Source organism: Archocentrus centrarchus, chromosome 6 (assembly GCF_007364275.1).
Source record: "Archocentrus centrarchus isolate MPI-CPG fArcCen1 chromosome 6, fArcCen1, whole genome shotgun sequence".
NCBI classification, from domain to species: domain Eukaryota; kingdom Metazoa; phylum Chordata; class Actinopteri; order Cichliformes; family Cichlidae; genus Archocentrus; species Archocentrus centrarchus.
Window position 1 is genome coordinate 16,461,168 of NC_044351.1, and position 16,505 is coordinate 16,477,672.

The following is a 16,505-nucleotide window of genomic DNA, read 5'->3' on the forward strand; positions in this document are numbered from 1 at the left end:
AGTGGGTCAAAACAGGTCTTACTTGCAAAGCTTTCTTAGTCAGCGCGCTCCCTTTTTATTGCAAGCTTTTATCTGTCATCATTGTTAGGGAAGAAAGTGGAATGGCATGAAATTACTGAGGTCAGAGATGGTCAAACAGATGGGAGGCAGCAAGACTTCCACTCAACTGTCTTCTTAATGCCACAGAATGTCACTCTTCCTCCGCTCTCTCTCTCTTTTTTTTTTTGCTGGTGACCTTGTGCTAGCTCTCTTAAAAGTTAAACAAGCTCACTTTCAAAGTTTGATATTTGGTAGCATTTGAATTTGTTCTGGGTCACGTTAAAGGTTGTTCTTTGTGGAACTGGAAATAATAGGACTGTGCAGCACAAATTGCCTCGTTTATTGAGCTTGGACCAGTAGCCACTTCAATTTGCATTTTTCATGGGGCAATGTGCCTGAGTTGACCTTTACCTCTTGGCTCAAGATAAGTCAAACACTCTCATTATACTGATGGAGATACTGTCGATCCATTCAGCATGTGAAAATTCACAATTACAATCTAGCAACATGGCATAATTAGGTGTCTCTATAGCTTCTCTCTATGTATAACCTTTCAATTGGAATCACAGAAAAACAGCACTCACTGATCTTCTGAAGGTTTTTCTACAATAATCAAATACCCTTCTAACCATCTGGATGGAAAAAAAAATTCTCTACAACAGCAACATTCTCTTCAGGGCAGAGGTTGAGGAGAGGCGCTGCAACAGGGCAGTGGCCATGCTCCAGCAAGAATCTCGAATCGAGCCAGGCATTGACACAGAAGATCACCAGGATGGAGATCTGGAAATGGGAACCAGCAAGACTCCCATTTCTGATCCAGTCAGTGTACAATGTTCTGCCAAGCCCTTCCAACTTGCATAGTTGGGGTCTTGCAGAAACCCCAGCATGCCACTGTGTCAGGCCAGAGGTTCCCTGGAGCATATTTTGAGCCACTGCACCAAAGCCCTGGTAGAGGGGAGATATACATGGTACCTCAATTAGGTCTTGAAGGCAGTTGTTGATGCCATCTGTACAGGGATCCAACAGGCCAAACACCAGATCCCTGCAGTGCAAAATATGACCTTCATCCGAGCAGGATCCAAGCCCCCAAGCCAGCTCAAGTCCTTGATGGGCTTGCTAGCCTCGGCAGCTACAGGTGGACCCGAAAAAACTATTTTCCAGAGTACATCGCCACAGCAACACTTACGCCAGACTTGGTTTTATCATCCATCTCTTCCAAGCAAGTCTTGCTCTTGGAACACACAGTCCCCCTGGGAAGACCGATTTGAGGAGGTGCTCGAACAAAAGAAGACAAAATATAAAAAGCTTGTTGAGGTCTGCAGGGGGTGGAAGGCCCACTGTGAGCCCATTGAGGTGGGCTGCAGGAGATTCCCGGGGCACTCCCTGCACTGCACACTTAGGCTTCTTGGCTCCAGAGATTTGCTGGAGTAGAAAGCCACCAAAAGTATCAGTTAAGCTGCAGAGAGAGCTTCCAGGTGGCTGTGGCTCAAGAGAGAGGAACCATGGTGTAGCTTGGACATAAGCTGGGACCTGATTTTTTTTTTTTTTATAAATTTTAGCAACTGTTGATGTTGATGATACTGAATTTTACTTTTGGTGTAAAGAAGATAAACATGTCATGAGAAGCTCATCTGATGTTTTCTTCAAACAGGCTGAATAAAATTAGGTTTAATTGAATGCACTGCTAGCTACTCTAGTGACTGCCAGTAAGGTGTAGAGCCTAAAGTGTAACCTGGTAACAATCTGCCAAAAATAATCTTATTCTAAGAGCCAAGTTAACCTTAAAGGTCACATTGTGGTAAAAGTTTTATTTAATTCTAGCCCATCACTGTTTTTATCTTTCTCAGTATTATTCCTCAGGTGACCCTGAACAGGATAAGTGGAAGAGGATGGATGGATGGATGGATGGATGGATGGGCTACATCATCCCTGCTGGGATAGGCCCCTCTCCCCTCGCTACTGTGAACTGGAATAGAAGTCAAGATACATGAATGGGTCACACCATTTTTAAGTGCACCCCATGATTCAGTAGCTTGCAGAACCACCTTTAGCATCAGTAACTTGAAACCCTTCCACCACTGTGCTGACGCTTGGTATGAGGTGTTTGTGCTGATATGCTGTGTTTGGTTTTTGCCAAATATAGCATTGTATATTATGTCCAAACTTTGCTCTCACCTGTCCAAAGGACATTGTTTCAGAAGTGGTTTGTTCAGCTACAGCTTCTTTTTAGAGATATAAGGCTTTCTCTAGTACAATTAGAAAAAAAGACTGCTTATTCAGCCTTCTTCTAATTGTTCTGTCATGAACTTTGACATTTGACATGCTAAGTGGGCCCTTAGTCTGAGATGTTGCTCTTGGGTTTTTTTCCAGTTTGCAAGGTCTGACCTTGGGGTGAATTTTCTGGGATGTCCACTCCTGGGAAGATTGGCAGTTGTCTTGAATGTCTCCCACTTGTGAATAATCTAGAATGATGGACTTCTCTAGCAGCATTGCTGATGTCTTTCCTCCTTTCCTGCTTGCCATTTTGTTATCGCACACCTGAATGCTCCAGACCACAAAGCTGCCCAAACCTCTGCTTTTACAGAGGCGCTCACACATGCTGATGACCAATTAATGAAGTACATTTGAATAGCAGCACCTGGCTGCTACTTATGCTCTTAATTCCTATGGAAGCAGGGACAGTGTGTTTAGGTTTTCACACAGTGCTTCTTTGTTCTGGCTTAGTTTTTGTTAAATAAATAATGACATGGTGTAATAATGGTGTAATATTTTGTGAGCTGTTCATCTGAGGTTGTATTTAAATAACTTTAGTACCTACTCAGGACCTGAGAGTACACTGTCTTTCCATACATGGTTAAAAACACAGCCATAGATATATTATGTAAACCTTCCATATCTTTCTGTGTACTTTAGTTTTCATGTATACATAAAACAGATCATAGGCTGAGTACCAGCCGCATATCTCTTTATTGTTGCACACAGTCCCCCAAACATCTGAAACATTTTTCTCTGTTGCATGAAGTTTTTCTACTTCAGTGTTAACCATAGAATTAAGTTCTCATTGTACTTTAAACTATGAGAACTTAATCTGCAAATATAACCAGTGGTTGGTGCAGTCTGTACGTCACCCATGTGGCCATGTCTTCTGTTGGCATGGCAACACTTGGTGAGCTCGGGTGAGCCGGGAGACTCATGTGTCTGACTTGGTCACCTGCCAGGCTTGGAACAGTTTGTGGAAATCTGAGACAGAGGAAGAGCTGGACCTATTGTTGAGTGGCTTGCCTGTTTTCTTCCTTCACCTTTCCCCGGGCAAATCAATTTACTCCACAGAATAAACACCTCATGACTTTCATGAGAAAGCATCTGTCTGACGGGCAGGGCTGGACTGATAGAAATCCAAATCTCACATCTGTCTGCATGACTGGTAACGATCATGAAGTTTTTTTTTTCCACAATGAATGCTTCCATTCACTGTGTGTTCTGTGGAGAATTAAGCATCACAGTGTAGACAACAGTTAGAGCCTTTATGATGTACATTTATTTCTCTCAGGTAATGCCCTTCAACCATTAATATGGTAGCAGATCACAAGGAAACAGCAGCACCATTTGTTAACCTGTTTCTCTTCTCAGCTGCGGTGCCTGTTTGTCTCCTCTATCCAACATACTGTCCCATACTCCCAGTCTATGATCACTCAGAATATCAGCAGTATCTTTAACATTGTTTATTTATATATGTGTCCTCCTGTGTTCTTTCACTTTGCTCCTCTGCAGGAAGGCCAGAATGCAGGTCAGAGGGAGACAGAGCCTCAGGAAGCGACCGGGATTCAGTGTCCTGTTCAAGGACGTGTTAGTGGAAGGGATTCAGGCTCTCTTGAGAGGTTGACATACACTGCGGCTGATGATTTGTTTAGTTATATGCTGCTGCCTGTCATCATTTTTAACTCTGAAAACATAAATTCTAAATTTTTAATGCTTTATCACAATTACAAGTCACACAATTGCTCTCATACCCTATGACTGTGAATAAAAAGGCATACGAGATACAATTTGATATTTTTTAAAGCAAAGATTATGCTTCATCTTAGCCCAATTTTTACAAAGATGATGCCAGTCTACTGTCAACCTTAACACATCCTTGGTTATTATTTTTCTGTTGAACTGCTTTTTTGAGAACTTTATCCACTCAGGCTTTGAGTGCCTGATTAAGAAATGTAAAATGCAGCATTTAAAAATGCTCCAAATGTCCTTGGTTTTGAGAAGGAAGCTGTCTCCATTCCTATACATTTACTTAAGGGACGACGCTGCCTCTGGAAGTCATATGCACGATCAAAAGACTGTTTTTAAGGAAAAAAAAAAACACGAGCCGGAGAAAGGTGTAATATACTGTATACATGCTGTTTGACTATTGCTTCCCTTTGTAATTCAGTATTGTGTCTCATTTTCCTTCCCTTCATCACTGGCTGTATTGAAAGATAATCCCTATGTTATGCTAAGCAGAAGATTATTGTCTTTGTATGAAGTGCCAAATGTGTTGGGTTTGTTCCATGATGGTAATTACACTTCATTGAACTGTCAGTCAGTGAAGAGTTGGACAGATTTTCTTTCCAACCATCTGTGCTCCTTTACAAACTTCTTGGCTTTTTTGTTTGTCCATCTGTTGTCCTTTGGCACTCTGTGATGACCTTATTAGTATTTAATTAAACAGTATTGGCTGTTCTCAGCTCTTAATCACAATGCAACTTCTTTTCCAGCGGCAGGGACGGGAGTGGTTCTTGACGTCTCTGCTGTCACCTCAGAACTGTGTCTTGTTCTGACCAAAAACTGGCAGCTGATCCATGCTCAGCCACAGAGAAACAGTCCTTCTGTGTGTTTTATTTTTACTGTATTGGGGTTATGGTTCATTATTTAAGTGTTTTTAAAGTTTGATTTAGATATTTGTGCATTCACAAATAAAAATGTCTCCACTAATATTACAGCCAAAGGCACAGTGTTGTTTACTCATGTCATGAGGGTTAGCCATGTGCCCCCATGTCTCAGATGAGTGACCTGGTCAGCGTATTAATCCTATCACAGACATGGACTCCCATGACCAGCATCATGAAGTCATGTGAAAAGTCTAAGTATCCCGTGGAAATTGTTAGGAGTTTTGGACATGCAGACATTTTATCCTTACTTCTTGTACTTCTTGCACTTTTAATGATCATCCACAGGTCTGTGACATCAGCTTGCTGGAAATTTTGGCCACTCTTGCTTCCCTCAGCTGCATGATGTTCCAAGGGTTTAGTACTTAATTGCCAGCAAGGCCTTTCAGCAAAGTTCAAATGTTAATTTTATAACCCTCCACTTATTCTTTTTGAGACATTTCTCAGTGGATTTTCTAGTGAGCCTGTGATCCTGTTCTGGTTCAGCTTCAGCTTTCTGACAGGCGGTCTCATTATCTTCAAGCACGATTTGATATGACAGAATTCACAGATGAATAAATGACTGCGGGCTGTCCAGTCCCTGAGGCAAAGAAGCAGCATTAAACCATCATCATGCCTCAAAGTTATAGTAGTTAATTTACTGTCACTGTGGCTGAACACTTTTTTAATTTGTACATCCAAAGATGTTTCTTGAAAGGTCTGGTCTTTGCCTATGTCTCTTTTTTTAATTTTCTTCTAATCTTCGTTTTTGCGCAGCATTTCCTTTTTCAGGTGCACCTCCAAATGCGGTTCAGATTTGTCCAGTTTCTTTCTGGTTGAACATAAATGCACTTTGACACCAAAGGTTGTCAGAGTTACCTGCGTTCTTGTGATATTTTGGGGTTCCTGGAGACTTCTTTTTGCATCAGTTTATGCGTGCGATGACTTTGCGGAGGCAGCCAGATAACATTCTTTGATTAATTTGAAATATTTTGGAGGGCTTTTAAAAGTCTTTGCCAGACCCAAGCATCCTTGGAGAGCTCTTTAGATACTGGCATGATGGCACTACATATTTCAATAGCAAAGACAAAACCAGACCCTGGATATAAGAGAGTTTTAAAGATAACTGTTGGGTCTGATCTTTGGCACATGTCTTATTCTAACCTTCTGAATATTTCCAGTGTGACCATTTAAAAATTTAAATTAAGAAAATGATTACATTGAACATATAATATTAGCAGCTCAAACGGGGGGGCGACTTAGCCAAAGTTACCAAAATCCATCCCTGAGAGAGGAGGGAGACATGATATCAAAAAAGCAACTAATAATTTAGCATCAAAATCTTATCAAATTGTAATATTATATAAAGTACGGATAACAGACGTGTAAATCTTGGAACAGTGGTTTCAAGAAGTTTCAGAAATGGTCAGATACAGCTCCCCAAAAACCAAAATCAGACAGATGTCAGTTTTGAAGTTTTTCAACCCTCCCACAAGCACTTCTGATGGAGTTGGTGGAACCTCATTAATGTTCCCATTTTATCTGAACATTGAGGACTATTTCTTTTGATACACATGTATAAATTTATGAAACCTATTCTTTAGAATTTGTGTATTTTGTATCTATCTATCTATCTATCTATCTATCTATCTATCTATCTATCTATCTATCTATCTATCTATCTATCTATCTATCTATCTATCTATCTATCTATCTATCTATCTATCTATCTATCTATCTATCTATCTATCTATCTATCTATCTATCTATCCAGATTAAAGGATGCACTCACCCACCAGTTACTTTAAATTAGGTTTAAAGTACTTCTGGGAACAATATGCAGAGTTATTGGCTTTGACAACTTTATTGCTGGTGATGAATGAATTACTGTAAATGAAACAATTTAATACAACTAACACTCGTTGATTATACGACAACCTAACTCTAAATGGCAAATCTGGGAGAAGCATTATCGGATTTATCTCACACCTACACCATCAAAATGTCAGCTGAGAGAGCTCTTCGCTCAAAGCAGATGCACGGGCGGTGAGATGCTGTGGACGAGGAAACGTCTGACATTTCCACACACCAGTGCTGTGACCGGGAGATGACGCCACCAGACCTGCATGAAACCATCAGCTCTGCCCAGTGCAATCAGGCATCTCTTTTTTTCTTTTTTTTTTTTCTTTTTTTGGGGGGGGGGGGGGGTGTAAAAGCAATGCATCCTCAATCACCATTTTTATTTCCTCCTGCCTTTCTTCAGGGCCTTCTTTCAACTAGCTGAGATGTTTTTCTATCACTGATGGAGGCGAACTTTTTCCAGTTTTCTAGGTAATTGGTATGTTGCTTAGTGATCCTGCAGATGGAAACATTTGATATGAACCATGACATTATTGCTGTTTTTATGAAAAGCAATAACACACATATTGCAGTCAGGCCATGCTAAGTCCAGCCTTTCAATAGCTACCATTCAGTGGCATATGGAGTATTTGTCTTTGTAATGAGCAGGTTTATAATCAGTTCGTTAAATGAAACAAGCTCATCGGGATGAAATTTTCTCCCTCTCCTGCTGTTTCTCCTATTTCCTTCAGATCGCCTTTGGCCCATTATAAATTCTCACAGTTCGCTCGCTCCTGCTTCCTCTCGCACTGTCATTCATCTCCTCTGAGCTTTTGCTGACTTGAGTGATTTATTCACATTTCAAATTTAGCCTCTTGGTGAAATGTGAAAAATGTCTGTGTCCCTGGGGGCAGCTGGCTGGTCACAGCTGAATACATTCTTAGCCCACGTTCTTCTGTCCCTGCCTATCATTTCTATACCTGAGAATGAATAAAAATCACCTCTACAAAGGAGAATGAGTAGGCCAGGAGAACAGAATCAAACCATATATGCAGATTTCATTGTACTTTAGCAGATATAGAAAATATCTTTTGATTTCAGCTGACTTTATCTCAAATGTGTAGGTGTTGTTTGCCACAAAGTATGGAACACCAGAGGACTCTGAGTGCCTTACAATGCATTAGGAGACAGATTTTTATGTAAAAGGAACATACTTAACAAGGCACTCAAACAGCACTCATCTTAACAACCCAAATCACAAAGTAGGCAGTGAAAGAGACAAGTGTTCAAGCTTCAGGTTGCGGACACTGATATAGATCCTGTAAGTAAAGCAGAACAATGCTGATTTTTTTTTCTTTTTTTTTTTTACTTGACTTGATTTTGACTTTTTGTTTTGGTGTTTTCCTTTATTAAAAGAAAAAAATCACAGTAGCTGCTCCTTGAAGATAAGGTACTAAGCTGAAATGCTCACAGTGACAATCTTAACATGTTGATGGGAGGGAGTCTTGAGCGCCGCAAATCACCATCTCAGTTTAGTATGTTTGCATGAAGACGTTTGACAGTTACAGCAAAACATAAAGCGCTGAAGCTGATCTGAATATAATATAAAAACTAAGAGAGTCAGAGGACATAAAACCAAACAGACACTGTAAATGTATGTGCAATATGTGTTGAGATATTTCAGTCTGAAGGACAAAGCATCTTTTTACACTGCAATCCACAGAACTAAGCTACTGGTAAGCAGGGGGGGGGGGGTATTTTACGACATGCAGCATTTTTTTTTTTCTTCAGGTTTAAATTCTGTGACATTTACTGTTTCACTGCCAGTTTCTGTACTTTTAAATGTATACGGTCGTAGATAAAAGTACTTGAAACTGTATTTGACATGCTTTTACTGGAGCAAAAAAAATCTACTGTGTGAAGATTTATATAGGCTTAAAACTATTTCCAAATACGGTTTGATCCAGTGATGCTGAAGACAGCACCAGCCTGTAACTGATCACATTGACTTTGCCTTTAGTTTTTGCACAACCCCAATAGAACATCCTGATCCACAAGCCAAATGAAGTATATGATAAGTTTGCTGTCCTGCTCTATCCTTGGAGAGCTGTCATATATTCCACAGTGTCAGTCTGGATCTTATTTCACCTCCTGTTGGAGAGGAAAGAAAGATACAGTTCCCTCAGTCTTCTCTGTCCTCATCAATAAAACTCCTGACCGGTCAGCAGGACACGAACAAATCAATATGAGCCTTTACACGAGAACATCTTTGATGGGTAGAGGTTGTCTGAACCCCGCTCAGCTATATTTCAAGGCCCACTCTGGGCCTGATGCAGACTTGAAGTGTCCACTGACTATTGTATTCTTGAAATATTTTGAAAACATTTACTTCCTCAGCTTGAATAAGATGAAGTGCTGCTTTGCACATTTGTTAAAGGAGCAAACTGTCCGTGGACAGAAGCAAAACACCACTTTCCTAGTGACTCAAATAGAACTGAGCTGAACTGTGAAGTGTTTGCTGAGGTGTGAACTCGGACAAAGAATACCTTGTTCAGACACTCACAGCATCAGATCGAAGCTTGCAGGTCGGTACCTGTTCATCCCCACAACTTTAAAAATGTTTCGTTTATCACAAGCACCAGGCTGGACTCCTTTTTTAATCTGCTTTTTTTTTTTTTTTTTTACATTCTGCTGCTCACTCTTATCTTCTTGTAGACCAGATTTCATGCTGGGTCTTCGTGTTACACACTGCATACTTTTACTTGGTCTCACATGTGTTCTCATGGAATTCTACAAGAAAGAAAAGCAGTAAATATCATTTTATGTTGTTATACACATTTGTGACACAAATGAGCACTGATTACTGATGGAGGGCTACATTATTTCCTTCTTTCCTGCATACATTTTGCATCCACGCTCTTGGCTCTCACTTATTGGCAATTCAACCTATTAGCTGCTAATAGCTGTTTGATATTGAAACTACATATTAATGTTGGGTGTGCTCATGCATGCGTGTAGTGGCTCTACAAAGATCAGCAGTGCTTTGAACTAAAAAATAATACAAACCATTAACCATCCCCCCCCCCGGTGATTATGGTGAATTTTGCAATGAACATACACGAATCAGCAATAACATTAAAAACAATAATTTTGCAACATCGTCCACATCCCTCGCATGCCCTCAAAAATAGTTCTGACTCTTTGGGCCTGACATTGGTAGCTGATCCTCTGAGCTGGATGTGACCTCTATGGATTGGTCTGGGAGTTCTAAGACAAAGTCAACAACTTGGACTTTTTGCTGTTTTCTATTTGTTCTTGTACACTTTTCCTGCTGGGGGTGGATAGTCCTCTCTGTGTGTAGGGGTTATGCTTGGTTTGTAATATCGTCATGTCAGGGTAACATCCATCTGAACGCCAGGACCCAAGGTTTCCCAGCAGAACTGTATGCACTGTAAATAGATATTCCAAGTTACTGACAGACTTGTCAGGTTTAAAGGTGCAGATTTTTAACAGATATGTTTATATATCTGGTTTTAGCATGTTGGTATGCAAACAACTTAACATCCATCCATCCATCCATCCATTTTCTTCCACTTATCCGGGGCCGGGTCACTGGGGCAGCAGCCTAAGCAGAGATGCCCAGACCTCCCTCTCCCCAGCCACCTTCTCCAGCTTGTCCGGTGGGACCCCAAGGTGTTCCCAGGCCAGCCGAGAGATATAATCTCTCCAGTGTGGTGCTCAGCCAGGCACAGCTCGAAGAGGAGACATGAGCCCACCCTCTGGTGGGCCCACCACCCCCAGGAGGCGTCATAGGGGTTGGGTGCAATGTGTGTTGGGTGGTGGCCAAGGGCAGAGGCCCTGGCGGACCGATCCCTGGCTCTCGAGACTGGCTATTGGGACAACTTAACACTAAACTTAAAATAAAAAAATTCACAAAATGATGTTGCTAGATTTTGGCTATCTGTAAACTTTATGACAGCATATATGTGTATATATGTGGCTAAAGATTGTGGAATCATTTCACTAGAAAGCAGCATTATCATGGTGTGCCTTGATAAAATGTGAAGCGATCATCAAAGTCAGCAGGAAGGGGGTGGTTTGTCTGTGTAAAATTTCCAGTCATTCTATTTTTCGAGATATTTTCGTCTAGTCTCAACAAAGTGGTATCTCATTAAACACTGTGTTGGAGCCTACCAGCAAAACAAAAGTGTCCTAATAAAATATTTAAACTGTTCTCCGTTTCTGTGCGTGCTGCACGGTGTTCATTTATCCTCTGTGCCTCTGCAAGGAGCAGAGGAACCTGCCGACATCGCGTATAAAATGATTCTCCCCACAGTTTTCTGCCTTAATGATGAAATGTCAAGTAAATAACACATGTAGCTGTGTGTAGGAAGTCATATATTCATTCTAGGGGGCAAAGAGTGTGTTAATCTATTAGGAAATACTGTACAGTCCTGGTTTTATACCCCTTTTTTTTAATCAGTTAGTATTTACATTCATTGGTTTAAAAGTTCAAACACTGTTGGTTTGTATAAGCTTAGAGTCCATCCATTCAGCTGATGGCACAGTCAACACCTCTTTTTTATTTCAAACTGGAATTAATTAAAATTAATCTGTTTTTAATTAAGTTATTAGCATTTCTTATGGGTGAGATGCGTGGGCACCTGACATTAAAGAACCCATTTTCCTGTGGGTTTTTTTTTCTTTCTTCTCTAGCACTCCTGGGAAATTGTTCAGCTTGTTTCATACAGCATGTAAAATGTGATTCATCATCTTGCCCTTAAATCTAAATTAATCCAATGTTTTTTGCTAATATTTTCTTCCTGCTTGGAACAAATAGGCACCCTGGTCTCAAAATAGCTCTTGGCTGGAGCAAAGAGGAAATTTTATTATACTTGAAAGAAGGAACACTATTGTTTCCATAAGAAGGGCAGCTTAAATATTTAGTCGGATCCCCCGTAGCAGCACAATACAGTGAAGCCACAGAGAGCACTTTCTTATTGAAACATTATTTCCATGTGTAGAGTTCTTTTTAAATGAACTCTACTGTGTAATCTTACTGGATGCAGATTTCTGGGTTTTTGGAATACCTCCTTTGTGTAACCCAACGATAACTGCTCTGCTCGTGCTCTCTTTTCTTTTCTTTCACTTTTTTTGTGTTGAATATTCAGTGGAGCTGCAATTCAGCGCATGTGCTGATGATCATTGTATTAGTGGGTTCTTCCAATTCACTCCAGGATCAGATAGACAAAATAATGATTAATCTGAAAGCAAAGAATGAGCCGAGGAAATGATTAACTCAGTGTGCATTTATCCAGTCTGGTGGGAGACAGGTCAACAAGCAGAATGGGTGGGGAGGAGGCACTGAGGCTTGAAGCTGTATTTAACTGACACTTGACCTTTGCCTCTTTTCGGTTTTGAGCAGCTATTGGACTGAAGTTGAGCCTCATGAGAGATTCACGCTGATAAACATCCAAACCAGCAGAAACCTCTCCAACCCCCATATTTGTAACATACGACAGAGGCGACCAGGACAGTTATATTCTTGACAGATTAGCCTTAACAATTAGCAATGCTGGACATCTCTTGCACATTTGCTCAAAAGTCCATATATCAAATCACCTCTTCCCTTTTTTCCCCCCCGAGTGTCTGCTTCATCAAATCTTTCAGTTTTCATTATCGGCTGTGGGCAGTATTGGCACTTTTTCAGGAAGTCACTGTTCTCATCGATTTTGCACAGTTTTCCTGTTGTGATGATTCCCTGAAAATAAAACAAATAGCCTATCACAGCATTGCTCCTTAACAGCAGATCCTGCTCTTCTGAAGCAGATTGAGGGGGAAGAAAAATTTGTTTGTTTTTTTTGTTTTTTGGACTCTCTTCATAAAATATTTAAGGGAACAGGATTACCATATGCAAGGAGTATCATGCTTTTTAAAACATCCTGGAATTGTAGGACATGTAGTGTAGATGAAGCACAGCAGGAGAATTTAGGACTAATGCCTGAGAGGCTGTCAGACGTGATTAGCTGAGGAGGTAGGGTGCCTGGAAGAGAGCTGATAACAAGACCTTGATGTCACCTGGGGGTGTTGAGGTGTTTAGTATATGATGCTTATGGCCTGAGACTAATCTCTGAGGATTTATTGTCTGGACCACGTGTGTCACATCATTGTTAATGAATCATGTTAGCCTTGTAGCCTCTTGTTTAGTGATGAAACCTAGCTGTCTTGGATAAAATTCTAAATTTTCCTGGATTACAGGATGCATGGGGTTTGTTTGTTTTTTTCTGTCTTCAGAGAAAACAGAAAATTGTTACTCTTTCCATTGCGACTCCAATTGCTTTGTTGACTTGAAATCCTACATTTCAAATCAATGAGAGAAAACAAGGTAGGTTTTAAAGCTCCCTGTCTTCATCCGCATTCATCAAACACCTTGTTCCAGCCAATCCCATATGGAAAAGACTTGGCAAGAGGCAGAAAAATTGAGTTTTGTGATACTGGAAACTGATTGGTCGCTGCATGTTGGGGGTGGAAGAAGAGTGTTGTTTGTTTGACAGGTTTGAGTGTGGGTGAAGACAAAGCACACATGCCTCCCCCATACCATCCCCTTTTCTTAGAGCCCATATTCTCTTGTTCATTGCTCAAATTGCACACAGGACTTGCTTGCATTCCTGTGTCTGCAGACTAAAAATGACACGCACTGAAAAATGGACAGGATAAAAGAGAGAAAAAAAATTCCTATTTCAACCCATCGTGCCTTTCCATCAAAGACTTCTCCCTCATTATGTGCCTGTATCTTCAGTCCTGTCACACCAATCTGCTCCCTCCAGCACCTACCATCTTCTGACATTTACCTGTAAGAACCAGTGCTGTCACTGCTCAGTGTCGAATGTGACTATTCTCCTTGAGTAGCCAATATCCGGATGAACCACGGAAGCGTGTGTGTGTGTGCGCGCCATAATCAAGCGAGCAGAAATGCCACTGAAACAAATCTGATCTGAAATGTTTCCAATAATTAGTTAATGCAAATACCCTGCTGTGTTTGAAGGAAAGTTTTTGCTATTAATGGAAGATGATATCTGCCTCACATTTGTTCCGAGTCTGTTTTTGGTGCCATACAAATTGTTTAACTAGAGTTTTGTGCAGTCACAAGTCAGAAATGTGATGCTTGCCATTTTTCATGGAAAGATAAGTCACAACATATCATATGGCCTAAAAGAAAAGGGAGAAATGTGCACTAAAAGTGACACACACAGTGAATTTCTTCTTATTGTGGTGTCACAACAAAATGTACAGAAACTTGTGTTTCTGGTGGTGTTTGTCAGAGAAGTGTGCGTGGGCTACGCTGCCACGTGAAGCCGCTCTGATTAATGTGTGCTACTTCACTGCTGGCAGCTACATCAGGCAAATCCTCAGAGATACTTCCTCCAACACTAATTCAGCACCTCTGTTCAAAGCTCGAAGCTTGTTTTATTAGCACCTGGATGAGTATTGTTGGAGCTGTTACAAAGGCAGAAGATTAAAGACAAATAGCCCTGTCTTTTTCCCTCTTAGGCTGTGAAAATAGCATGAGAAAACAGGAGGTTGTTTAACTGTATATATATATAGAGAGAGCGAGAGATCTATAAAATCCTAGCTCGTAAAGTAAGAGCAGGGAAATATTATTATCAAAATGAAAGGGTTCATAGTTCTGTAGAAACATACTATCAATAAGTCTGCAGTGTTTTTTTTGTTTTTTTTTTGGAGGGGGTATTTTATCTCTCAACCTTGGGAAAAAGCTGTGGATCACAAGATAAGTATGAGAGGAAACTTCAGCAATTGGAAAAAAACCCAAAACAAATGTTTCTTATCTACCATATTGTATGAGTGGATTCATCAACGTGAAGCTTTCTTTCAGAGGATGGGACTCTGATTTTGGAGGTGTTAGACCATAATAAACAGTTGTGCAGTCTATCTATTTAGACAACGACAATAATTTATTTCAAGGCATACTTTCCCTCACTGCTACGTCCCTACTTTTGATGCTTAGTATATTTTGGAGCACATGTTCATTTTTACTCTATTTTATAGCAATGTATAGTTCCAATACAGAACATGAGACTGAAGAGCTACACGGAGAATGATAACTATTGCTGTTCTGTGATTCTGAAAAACAGTAATAACAAAATGGCTACATCTCTGATGTGCCTTTAGCCAACAACACGATATCTGTAATCAATTTGATTTCCATCCATCTTTTAGGAGACTGCCGATTGCTCAGATTTTCATCTGTGATGTGATATTTTTGATTTGTGATATATATTTAACATTACCAATAGGTGAAAATACAGTGGGTTTTATATGATTATATGGTATGATCCCAGGCAATGCGTAAATTCCGCGATTCTGACCATTAAAGTGTTGAAATAATTCAGAAAACAGTTTTATAAAACAGTTTTATAGAGCAGTCAAGTGGTCAAATGTATTCTCTCTTATAATTGTTAGTATTTTACTGGTTTGTGCAGATGAATCTAACACACCAGCAAACCAGCAGTCTCAGTATTGAAAACAAACAAAGCTAATAAATAAATAAATAACCATTGTTCATTTACACATTCATATTCAACTTTTTTGTCTTTTCTTTTTTTTTGTCACTGAAAAGGGGCAAAGAGCCACAGGTTTGAGACCTCTGGGCTCATCTACTATACAGACTAATTTTAAAAAACGCAACAAATTAACTGAAAGTACTTTTAAGCATTTTTATACTTGTCAATATCCTGTTTATGATTTTACTTACTGTGAGTAAAATATCTTTAAAAAAAAAAAAAAAACTTTTTTACTGTAGAGACATTAGCGATCGATTGCTACTCTGTGTATTACGGTAGAAGAATTTCGATGCGCGTCCTGGTGTGAGCGCCGGGTATTACGGCAGCGCCGCTGATGATTGTTTGCTGCTCCGGGGTCTGTGAAAGCACCGACCGCTGCGATGAACCTCCTCAAAACCCGCGCTGCTGTCTCTCTGTAACCACAGCCAACGTTTCCCTGTGAGGCAAACTCTGGATACCGCTCCGCTACCCGCTGTAAGTCACACATACATTATCTTCTTTTTGGTATATTTACCATTTTTCTCCTTCTGCGAACTACAGTTTTACTTTAAGATGCTTCACGCTTTGTTTCGTCTTGAAGAGTTAATTGTTAACTGCGAGATAAAATAGAAGTCATTGCGCGCTGCGTGACTTGGGAAACCTTTTTACTGAACAGGGCTTTTAATTTGTTCCCGGTAGTTAAAAGTTTTTCTGTTGTAGCAAAGGTTTATGTCAATTTTCTTTAAAGATTTAGTAGTAATATGCTGCCACAGCCGGGGGTAGTGAAGTTGAAAGTACAGCACTGTCGAATAAGCTGCTGAAACCCCCTGTAACTGTTATAGGTATAAGGAATAAAGACTGTTTGTATTTATTTTGTAGCCATAATTTAGCTCCATAACTATCTTGTGTGAACGTCTGAGCTGCTGCACCCCACCCAGAACATGTTTGGGAGCAGCTAATAATTTTGGTCACCCGGTTTAAAAGCCTTTTGCTGTCCTTTTTCAAGTCTCTCCTGCATGGTTTTGCATGGCTTATTATATAAAGCAGTCCTCCCAAGTTTCTGTATTTCATTATACATTTTAGTTTGCATGTTTTGTTTTTTAAACAATAGATAGGATTAATTACAGAGCTGACTGCTTACCAAGCGGAAACTAATGTTAACCAC

General features: G+C 40.2%; 1 protein-coding gene across 1 annotated transcript in view; it reads left to right on the forward strand.

Annotated features, from left to right (window-relative positions):
* Window positions 1-15,711: 15,711 nt before the first annotated feature.
* Window positions 15,712-16,505, forward strand: part of tp53i11b (tumor protein p53 inducible protein 11b) — a 38,424-nt gene continuing 37,630 nt past the window's right edge. The window contains exon 1 of the mRNA XM_030732330.1: window positions 15,712-15,835. The gene's annotated coding sequence lies outside the window, so the exon portion shown is untranslated. The remainder of the gene's footprint in view (window positions 15,836-16,505) is intronic.